General features: G+C 44.8%; 1 long non-coding RNA gene across 1 annotated transcript; it reads right to left on the bottom strand.

Moving 5' to 3' along the window:
* Window positions 1-2,411: 2,411 nt before the first annotated feature.
* On the bottom strand, window positions 2,412-9,605 carry LOC116658301. Its single transcript, XR_004313632.1, has 3 exons — window positions 9,410-9,605; window positions 3,181-3,669; window positions 2,412-2,839 (listed from the first exon to the last, which is right to left on the bottom strand). It is a non-coding gene; the product is annotated as an uncharacterized LOC116658301 (long non-coding RNA).
* Window positions 9,606-9,892: the final 287 nt, after the last annotated feature.

The following is a 9,892-nucleotide window of genomic DNA, read 5'->3' as shown; positions in this document are numbered from 1 at the left end:
CAGCACTGCTTGAGAAACAGCTTGAGAGCTACAACAGTTAGGCAGGAAATAATGTATTTTTTTTTGGTCCCTGAATACACCGCAGCAAGTGGTTGCACTGTGTAGATTCTCCCAACAACTTGCCATATTTCCGTGTTATTTTTTTTCCTTTGAATAAATAACATAAAGAGAAAAGAATCAATGGGAAGATCATGAGTCTTGGGAAGTGGGTTCAAATCCCAGATCTGCTACTTATTGGCTAAAAGCCCTTGAGGGAGTGGGCTAACTTCTCCAAATCTCCCTTTTTGTTTTGTTTTCCATTGTAAGTCAGGTTCAGTCACAACTATCTTGCCGGGTTGCTGTTAATTCTTGGAGAATGTGAATATGGAAACTGACAGTGCCCAGCGGATAGGAGGGTCTTCATACATGGTGGAGAATATTATTACTAACATTTGTTAAGTACCTACTGTGTGGGTCAGGATTAGGGCAGCCACAGTTGAATCCAAAGGCAGTGCTGAGGAAGCTGGGCGATCTTTGCCACTGCCAAGTTCTGTGTTCCTTGGGCAAACTGACTGGGCCTTAGGTTTTACATCTTAAAAAATAGGGAGAAATGCCATTCTCCTCACTTAAAAACCAATAAATTAGTGTTTTGAAGAGCAGACTGTACCAGACACTGGACTGGGTTTTCTTTAAAATGTACCTTCATTTCTCATAACCCCAGATTGTTGCTCAGATTGTCCATATAAGGAAACAGAACCCCAGAGAGGTTAAGTAATTTGGCCAAAATCCTGACACTCGTGAGTGGCCGGGTTGGCATTTTGAGCCTTTTTTTTTTTTTTTTTTTTTGAAGTAGAGTTGATTTACAGTGTTGTGTTAGTTTCAGTTACACAGCCATATATATGTGTATATATATATATATATGTATATGGATTATAGGTTATTACAAGATAATGGAATATAGTTCCCTGTGCTACACAGTTGGTCCTTGTTTATCTATTTTATGTATAGTAGTGCAACTTGTAATTTATCCCTCCCTACTCCTTTCCCCTTTGGTGACCATAAGTTTATTTTCTATATCTGTGAGTCTGTTTCTGTTTTGTAAATAATTTCACTTAAATCATTTTTTTTTTAGATTCCACTTGAACCTGAATTTTTTGACATTTTTCTTATACAGCATTTATAAAATGAGACATTGTATTAAAATGTACAAGCACTAGGTTTATTATTATTATTTTTGTTAATTGCCGATTATGTGATCCATACAGGGCTAGATGATCGGGATACAAAGAAAACAGCAGGAAACAATCCCTGACATTGAGGGACTGAGAATCTCTTTGAGATCTTGTGTTCTTTGGCACATAAAAATTGCCTTCCTAAAATAGAACTAATGTTCTGTTTTGTTTTGTTTTGAAGACATTAAAAATGTAATTAGCCTTTCCTTAGGAAAAAGGAGAAAAGGAAATGGGAGGGCGACCCCAAACCATTGCGCAGATCAAATGAAATAATGAATAAAAAATTTGGAAAGTAGAAGGCGTGCTTTAGATATAAGGCACTGTTGTAATGTTTGTGATTTGTGCCACGGTCCTTGCAGAGAGAAGACTGAAAGGTGACGTGTGCTCGAAGGCAGCGCATGAGAAATACTGAGTTAGGGGTAGAACAGGGGTTCTGAGAAGGACGCCACCGAGGATGATGTTTGCAGGTTGTCTGAAACTCAGAGATTTCTAGATTGAAATAAAATGCCCTGGAGGTGATTCATCCCCATAGTATTTGAAGTGTCTAGATTGGCCGTGAAAAATCAAGAACGTATATGGTAATCCCTAGAGCAAATGCTAAAAACTCAAGGCAATAGGCACAGCTAGGGAGTCAATAAATAAAATAAAATTCCAAATTATTTTCATTGGATTCCTGCCTCTCAGATATCCTTCCCGCTACAGAGTTTCAGGCCAGATTATAACCACAACACAAAAAGGGGCTCCCTAGAGGTTTGACCTCCTCTCTAGCCTTAATGAGATCAAGGAGGAAAGAAATAGAATTCAGAAGGGACATCCCAGATTTAGGGACATGAGCAAGACTAGGGGCACGTAAACAAAGAAAGCGCAGAGTCACTGGAGTGGAAGGGGGGGGGGATGTGTGAGAAGCTCAGGGCACTTTTGCTTGAAGCCTGCTTCCTGGAGCTGGTTGCCCCAGGACTGGAGAGGGAGGTGGGTGCCAGCCACAGCCAACCACAAAGGGCACTTGGGATGAATTTGGGTAAACAAGTGGCTAAGTAGGTTGCTAGCTGCGCTTCCAAGACATTGCAGAAGGCAGGAAAAGAGCAAAATCACACTCGTCTCCCTCCCACCTGGTGTTTTTGCACCTGTTTTGGTGTGTCATGATGTAGGGGATGTTGCCATCTATCCCTCAAAGGGGCCCTTTTGAGAATTCGGGATAAGTTAATTCACAGCTGAGGGTCTGGGGAAGAGCTGGCTGCAAATTCTTAAGAATAAGAGCCTGGAACAAAGGAAACAGGTGGACTCAGTGTGGTGATGGAGCCCAGAGAGGGGACAGAGCTGTGGCCGTAGAGTTAGCTATTCATCAGAACCTTGCCTCTAACTTCCCATCATCTGGCCACAGTAGACCTTTCTGAACCTAAGTTTCTACACCAGTGAAATGAAGTGGTTTTCAGACTTGTTTCAGCTAGGGGCCCTTTCCCAAATAATTCTCCTGTGGCAGCCACACTTAGAAGTAGAGCTGATTTGGGTGAGGGTGGGATGTGAAGCCAAGACCCTTACCTGTTCCAGCTTTTCTTGATTCTCCTGCAGGGGCCCCTGTGGAACCCTCCTCCAGCATCTCAGGGCTCCTCCGAGCACAGTTTGAAACACTGTATTAAGGGACCATTGAGGTCAATTTCAGTTCCAGCCCAGAAGGAAGCTCTGCCTATATTTGTATTTTGACATTTAAAAAAATTTTACCCGGATCGTATTTAATAAATACCAATGCTGAAGATACAGGCAAGGACTGTGAGGGCTCAGAGCAAGAGGGGGGCCAAGGACTGCGGTGTGTGGGAGGCTAAGGTGTGACATCCTCCCCCAGTGCCTCTCCCCTCACTGGGGACCCAGACTGTCCCCCTTGGAGACTCTCAGAGGAGATATTTTGGCATTTACTTGGCCAAATAGAAAATAAGTAGCATGTTGAAAATTTGACAAAGAAATGTTTACTTACATCGAAAAAAACCTGGAGGAGCCTCCAGCCTTTGGATTGCTCTTTTGGGTGTGCCCTGTTCTGCTTCTGGGCCCTTCAAGTCTGCAGGGCCCATGGAATTAGCGGAAGCACCAAGAGCATTTAGTCAGCCTTGCTCCGGCCAGTGCAATTACACAGTGGGGTCAGGCACGCTGCCAGGCTTATAATGTGAAGCAGGCACCCCTGGGGAACGCTGACAGATGACCAGGGGTTGTCCACACACGGACGGCCAGGAGCCAGAGACAGCCAGCTGGACATTGCTTCCTGATGAATGTGACAGTTCCAGACCTGTGAATCTTCCAGGACTGGAAGTGAATGCATTCCGGTGGTATTCAAAACAACAACAAGGTCTTCATCATCTTCATTAGAATTGTCATCCTCTTGGTTCGGTGGCTGTTATTCAATTGTTACGGATCTTCAAGGATGCAACAGTTTACTCTTAAGACACAGGTGGCAGGGAAGAAGCAGGAGCTGTAGAAAAAGGAAGGAGATCCAAGGTCTGACAGATCCCAGTCGGAAGCCCAGATCTGCCTCTTACTAGCTGTGTGATCTTGATCTGTTTGTTTGTTTGTTTGTTTGTTTTAACTTGTCTGAGCTTCAGTTTGCTTAGTTCTGCGGTGGAAATAAAGAGCCCACCAGAGCTGCAGGGAGCTCTGTTGACTGAAAAAACCATGCACAACCTAAAAGTTGCACGTTATGTTTTATTTGGGGAACTTCATGAGGACTAGAGCCCGGGAGACAGCCTCTCAGACAGCTCTGAGGAACTGTTCCAAAGAGGTAGGGGAGGAGCCCAGATATATAGGAATTTTTTGCTGAAAAAAAAAATGTCATCAAACATCCAAAGATCACAAAAACCAGACAGCTCATGTTAAAGATTTTAGTGCTTTTCTATAAATGGGAAGATGCAAGCATCTGGGCTCATTGCAGTGATTCCTTTGATACGCGTCTTAACTATCTAGGGCCAGTATCCTGTTTTTCTCCATCCTGAATTCCCTTCCAGGTGCACCGTGCACCCTCAGGACTGCAGGGACTGATGGCTTGATGGTGGGCAACATTCTTTGTTTACTGAAATGGCAGGTGACATTTTCTAAGTCCTCAGCTCAACTCTACAAGTGAGATTAGATGAACAAAATGCATACAGGAAATGCTTAGTAAATAAATGTTTCCTTCCTTTTTGTTCCTGTAAGTCTCATCTTTTTAAAGAAATAGGTCAAGAAATGTTTTCTATTTAAATCAACTTTGAGATCTCTTGTACGGGATTATATTGATTTTTTTTTCCTTTGTCTATTTTCTAGGTTTTCTATAGTAAACATGTATCAGGATATTTGAAATTGTCTAGTACCTGAACAAACTTGGGGTTTAGAAGCAGAATGGGACTCATATCATTAACAAAGTGTTAATTGCCTTAACATATAAAGAGTTCCTAGAAACTAATAAGAGGAAGGCCAACAGTCCAATAGAACTATAAGTAAAAGGAAAAGAATAGGCAGTTTAGAAGAGAGGAAATGCTGTGCTAACAGCTTACAGCTGCTCCCTTTACACAGAATTGCCCTGGGCTGGCTGGAGTCACAAGTACCAGCTGAGGAGTGACTGGTAGGAAATGTGGTCCCCTTGCTTCAAGGCAGAGTTGACTCTGTGGTACAGTTCACACTCCAGTACTCCCAGTGGGATTAGGCTAAAGTTAGATCCCTGGTGAGGCCACATCCCTGTCTAACCCTCTCCCTGCCCCATCCTCTTCTACCCCTCCTTTTCTCCTGAGAGCTCCCTCCATAGTTCACATGTGTCAGAATCCCTGTCTCAAGCTCTGCATCTAGGTACCTGACCTAGAACAGGCACTAATGGATGTTTTCAGCAGCATCACGAAGAAATCTTTCCACAACATCTCTTGATGCCTCCATTGTCCAGAGATCCCTTTATTAATACTTTGGTGTACATGAAATTATCTGATACTTATTTAGAGAACATTTAGTATCTTCCCTGGCAAATAGTAAGCCCTCAAGTCAACACTAGCCATCATTATCACCCACGCCCCAGGGCTTTTTTCTATATTTAATAATCATGTGTCAGGCACTGTTCTAATGTTTCGTGGATAACTCACTTAGTCCTCACAACCATCCTATCCAGTGGGCACTGTCACTAAAAACGAGGCATCGAGTCTCAGAGAGGTTAAAGAACTGATCCAAGGATCTATAGCAAATAAGCGACAGAGTTGGATGTGCTATGTATGTCTGCATTATATTTTAATCCTCGTTTCACTGATTACCTCTTTGTGGTGGATTGCTTCAGTGTGGGGCTGGATATTTTGCTGCATTTTAAAGAACTCAGGTGTGCGTAGTAATTCACTCCAGCTGTGACTGTCTCCTCCCTGTCCTGGGAAGTACTCTGCTCATAGTCTCAGATGGGTTTCTTCCTGGAATGGCCTCACCCTTTCTAATTATCCAGATCCTAACCACCCTTTAAAAATCACATCCAATCTTATCTCTCCCTGTGCTTTTCCCTGATGTCTTACTATACTTCACCTCTTACGCAATGAACTCCTATAGCGTTTATTGTGTGTCTAGGTCATTTCTGTCCCTAGCAGCTTCCTGCCACCACTGGCCCTGACCCAGTCCCTTTCAATATAGGTCGTGCTTACTGTTGGGTCTGTTCCCATCCTCTAGACTGCAAGCCTTTTTTAAGAATCGAGACTTATTTGCTGTTTCTCCAGGATCTCCTACAGTGCCTGGCACAGAGGAGATTCTTCACAGAAATTTGTTGATTGGATGGATGAATCAACAGGCTATTTCTTGTGTGTGTTTCCTGTTTTTCGTTTGGATGGTAAGGTCCGTAAGGATGGTAAAGACCTCGTTTTCAATTCCCTTTATGACCCTCATGTTTAGCAAATGGTAGGACCAGGGCAGAAACAAGTCATGGAACTGAACTGGAATTGTCTGTCCTGAGTGATTGGTCACACTGTGGTCTTGCTCTGGGAAGAGGACAGCTCTCTGTGGAAGGGAAGCCGTCCCACGTGAAACCTTACATGGAATGAGAGACATTTTTAATCTCCGAGTGGATTGCACGGCCGGCCCTGTGATGCTGTTTCCATAACTCTGCATGTGGCCGAATGTCCTTGCCTTGACCTGGTGAGAACACGTAAACCATGAGATTCCAGGAGGGATGTGTGTGGGAGAAGGGATCATGTGATGTGGAGCAAACTTTATTTGTAATCCCCTGACTCAGAAGTGACTTCTGGGAAGTGGCAGGAGGTGATTCCACAAAGAGCCTCGCTGGCCTCTTCAAAGACAAGATTTTTCACAGGGATGGCACCTTGCCAGCCCGACAGGAAGTGGGTCATGAAGGGACAGCTGACTCCAGGTCCCATGCTGACCAGGGCCTGCTTGGGTCAGGCTAGTTTGTAGTGTGAAGTGTCTCCTTCAGGATTGGAAAGCTGAGCTAAGGGGATACAGGTGTGTCCTTTGTATGGGAAGACCAAATTCACTTATTTCTGTACATAAAAATTCATTTTTATTTTTATTGAAGTATAGGTGATTTCAATGTTGTGTTATTTTCTGGTGTACAGTAAAATGATTCATATATATATATTATTCCTTTTCATATTCTTTTTCATTGTAGGCAATTACAAACTATTGACTATAGTTCTCTGTGCTGTACGGTAAGACATTGTTGTTTATTATTTTATATATAGCAGTTTGTATCTGCTGATCCCAAACTCCTAATTTATCCCTCCGCTCTCCCTTTCTCCTTTGGTAACCATAAGACTTTCTTCTATGTCAGTGAATCTGTTTCTGTTTTATAAATAAGTTTATCTGTGTCGTTTTCTTTAGATTCCACATGTAAATAATATCATCTGATACTTGTCTTTCTCTGACTTACTTCACTTAGTATGATAACCTCTAGGTCCATCCAGGTGGCTGCAAATGTCATTATTTCATTCTTTTTTTATGGCGGATTAGTATTCTATTGTATATATATACACCACAGCTTCTTTATCCATTCATCCAGTGATGGACATTTAGGTTGCTTCCATATCTTGGCTATTGTAAACAGTGCTATTATGAACATTGGCGTACATGATAACAATTAATTTTTAAAATGCATCAAAGAGCTTGTGATTCAATTACCCCAATGCACACTTCTTCAGCATGAGCTATCTGACCCTCCCTGCCTTTCAAGTTTATCTATTTTGCAAGGATACATGATCAATATTGGGGCTTTTCCAAAGAAATACATATTTATCTTCTAGGAAGAGGGAAAAAGCAGCCAACACGGGGGTTCATTGTGCTGTGGAGAACGTTTCAGCGTTGCTCTCAAAGCAGTCCCCAGACAGCTTCACGATCACCTCAAGGTCACTCTGTGGACAGCGCTGCTTTAAGCCAGAAAAGATGGGGGTTCCTTGGGTTGGAGTTGGGGTTGGGATAGGAGAAATTCTGGGCAGTCACAGATGTAAGAAGTGCTTGTTCCCTCTTAACTCTGTTTGCGTAAGAGGAGAAGAGAAGTCCACATGCCTGTTTGAAGCCTAGTGGGGCTGTTTTCACTCTGAACACATAGAGAAAGCCCATGATTGTTCCCGGAGTGCTGGTCTCACCGTTTATTGTCCTTGGATTTAATGCCTGTTTTGCATTTGGAATAAAGATTCATTCATTCCTGTGCCAAGAAATAAAGGATTCAATTGTTTTCCCAAATTGTTCCAAGACCGTCTTTTTTTTTTTTTTCTTTCTGAGGCTGACAAGGCCAGATAGCATCTTTCTTGGCCCCATGATCTGGTCTCCAGAGGAGAGCTTGTGCTCTCTTTTGTCTGAGCTTTTCTGCGACAATGCTGTGACACAGAGCAGACCTGTCCCTGCAGTACCAGGAAACTCGCCCCCTCCACAAGGCTCCTTAACAACGTCTGCCGATTGCCAAGCATACTTACTGTAATTCTCCACCATAAGGACCACTGTGTCACCTGACTAGGAAGAGCCATGATGAGCCCTGGGCAGCTCCTAATTCAATCCACGGGGGGGTGGGGGGGGGAGGAGTGTAGCTGATTTGCATGCTGCGACATGGTCCATCCCAGGATATTCCCTGATTACGCACCAGAATAAAGGCCACTTTAATTAAAACGAACACAAAAGTGTGAAAAGAATAAAGGGCTGAAGAAGTTCCAAGTAAGCTGGTTATCTCTTCGGAGGAAAACCACCCCCAGGGGCTGCAGCCTGAACAGTTTCCAACAGAAGGTTCTGATTCATTTAGAAGGTTTCATTCCAAGCCTCACGACCACGGTCATGTTGTCTCTCCCACATCTGCCCTCCTAAACCTTCCTCACGCCCCTCAGGCCTCCTCTTCCAGTGGGCCTCCTGGCCTCCAGCCTCGGACAGAAGTCAGAGGCACCCCTCGACCCCACACTTGCTCTCTTCCTCCAGTTCCAGATGAAGGCAGCCTCTCCCCCGTCTCCTGCTGTCTCTCCTGCTGTGTTCTTCACCCAGATGTCTCCTCCAGAGCTCGTTCCAAGTCGTGTCTGCTCTGAATTGTCAAGTCCTTTCCTCAGCCAACTCCTCCCATTGCCGCCTCCTATAAAAACCCTCAGGTCTCTCTAATCTTCTGAAAACACCCTCTCTTGACCTGTGTCTCTCTCTCTCTGTCTCCCCTAGAACTTCCCTTTCTCTTCCCTTCCCAGAGAAGATCCTTCAAAGGATACTTTACATTTAATATCTCGACTTCTGTGCACACTCTGTGTGCTACAATTTTCATGAGTATGATTTGTTTTTTAAACCTTCAACCTCCCTGACATCAGCTTTCCCACTCCTGGCCTGCAGTGCCAAGACAATGGTTGGAATAGGACACTGAAGACCTAACTGTCGAAGGCAAAGGGCTCACTTTATCTTCAGCTAGTTTGACTTTTACTCTGGTCTCTATGATTCATCCTTTCTGCTTGAAATTCTACTCCTGGCCCTGGTGAGCCCCCCTGTGGTCTGACACTGGCCTTGGGTTGCTGGTCACTCTCACCAGGGACTTTCTGCAATATCTAAGGGAGATCTGGAGGCAGACAGGCCTGGCCTGGTTGCACACTGGCTCAGGACTCTTTGATCGCAAGTCTCTCCCTCTTTTCAAGCCAGAAGAAGTCTCCAGTCCCCTCTTCTGTCTGTCCCTTTCCTCCTTGAGATGAAGCACCAGGCCCGCATGAAAGAGAGTGGAGAAGCTGGCTGTCTCTCGCAGCACCCTTCCCACTTACCAGAAGTCTAAATGGCAGGTTCTGGCTGGTCCTTGCTGGTTATTTCCTTTGAGACAGCGGCCAGAGGAAGGGTGGGAGTCAAGGCAGGCCGGAAGAGAAATGCTGTTGAACCCTGCCCGGCTCAGCAAATGAAAGCCTGCAGGCCTTTGGCTGAAGATAGCACAGGAAGGGACTAGCAGAGCCCGACTTCAATCACTGCTCCTCCGTGTTTACATCAGCGAGCCCTGGGCACGGCCCTGCTGGCCGTCTGGGTGTTAGTAGCTGTTGGCTCATGGCCCGATTGGAGAGAGATTCCAGCTTTCGGAGGGAGTGGAGGGAAATAGGAACAATGTGTCCTGTTCACCCAGGGGGTGGGGGTGGGGGCTCCAGCTTGGCCAGATGTACAGGCCCCCCAGCTTCAGGGGGCTGTCCCTTCCCACACCCAGAGCCAAACGGGCCAGAAGAACCCCAGATGTGGAGGTGGACAAGCTCTTATGCTAGGAT

The sequence above is a fragment of the Camelus ferus genome, chromosome 20 (genome assembly GCF_009834535.1).
Source record: "Camelus ferus isolate YT-003-E chromosome 20, BCGSAC_Cfer_1.0, whole genome shotgun sequence".
NCBI classification, from domain to species: domain Eukaryota; kingdom Metazoa; phylum Chordata; class Mammalia; order Artiodactyla; family Camelidae; genus Camelus; species Camelus ferus.
Note: the sequence above shows the minus strand (reverse complement) of the source record. Positions and strands in the feature narration are given on the sequence as shown.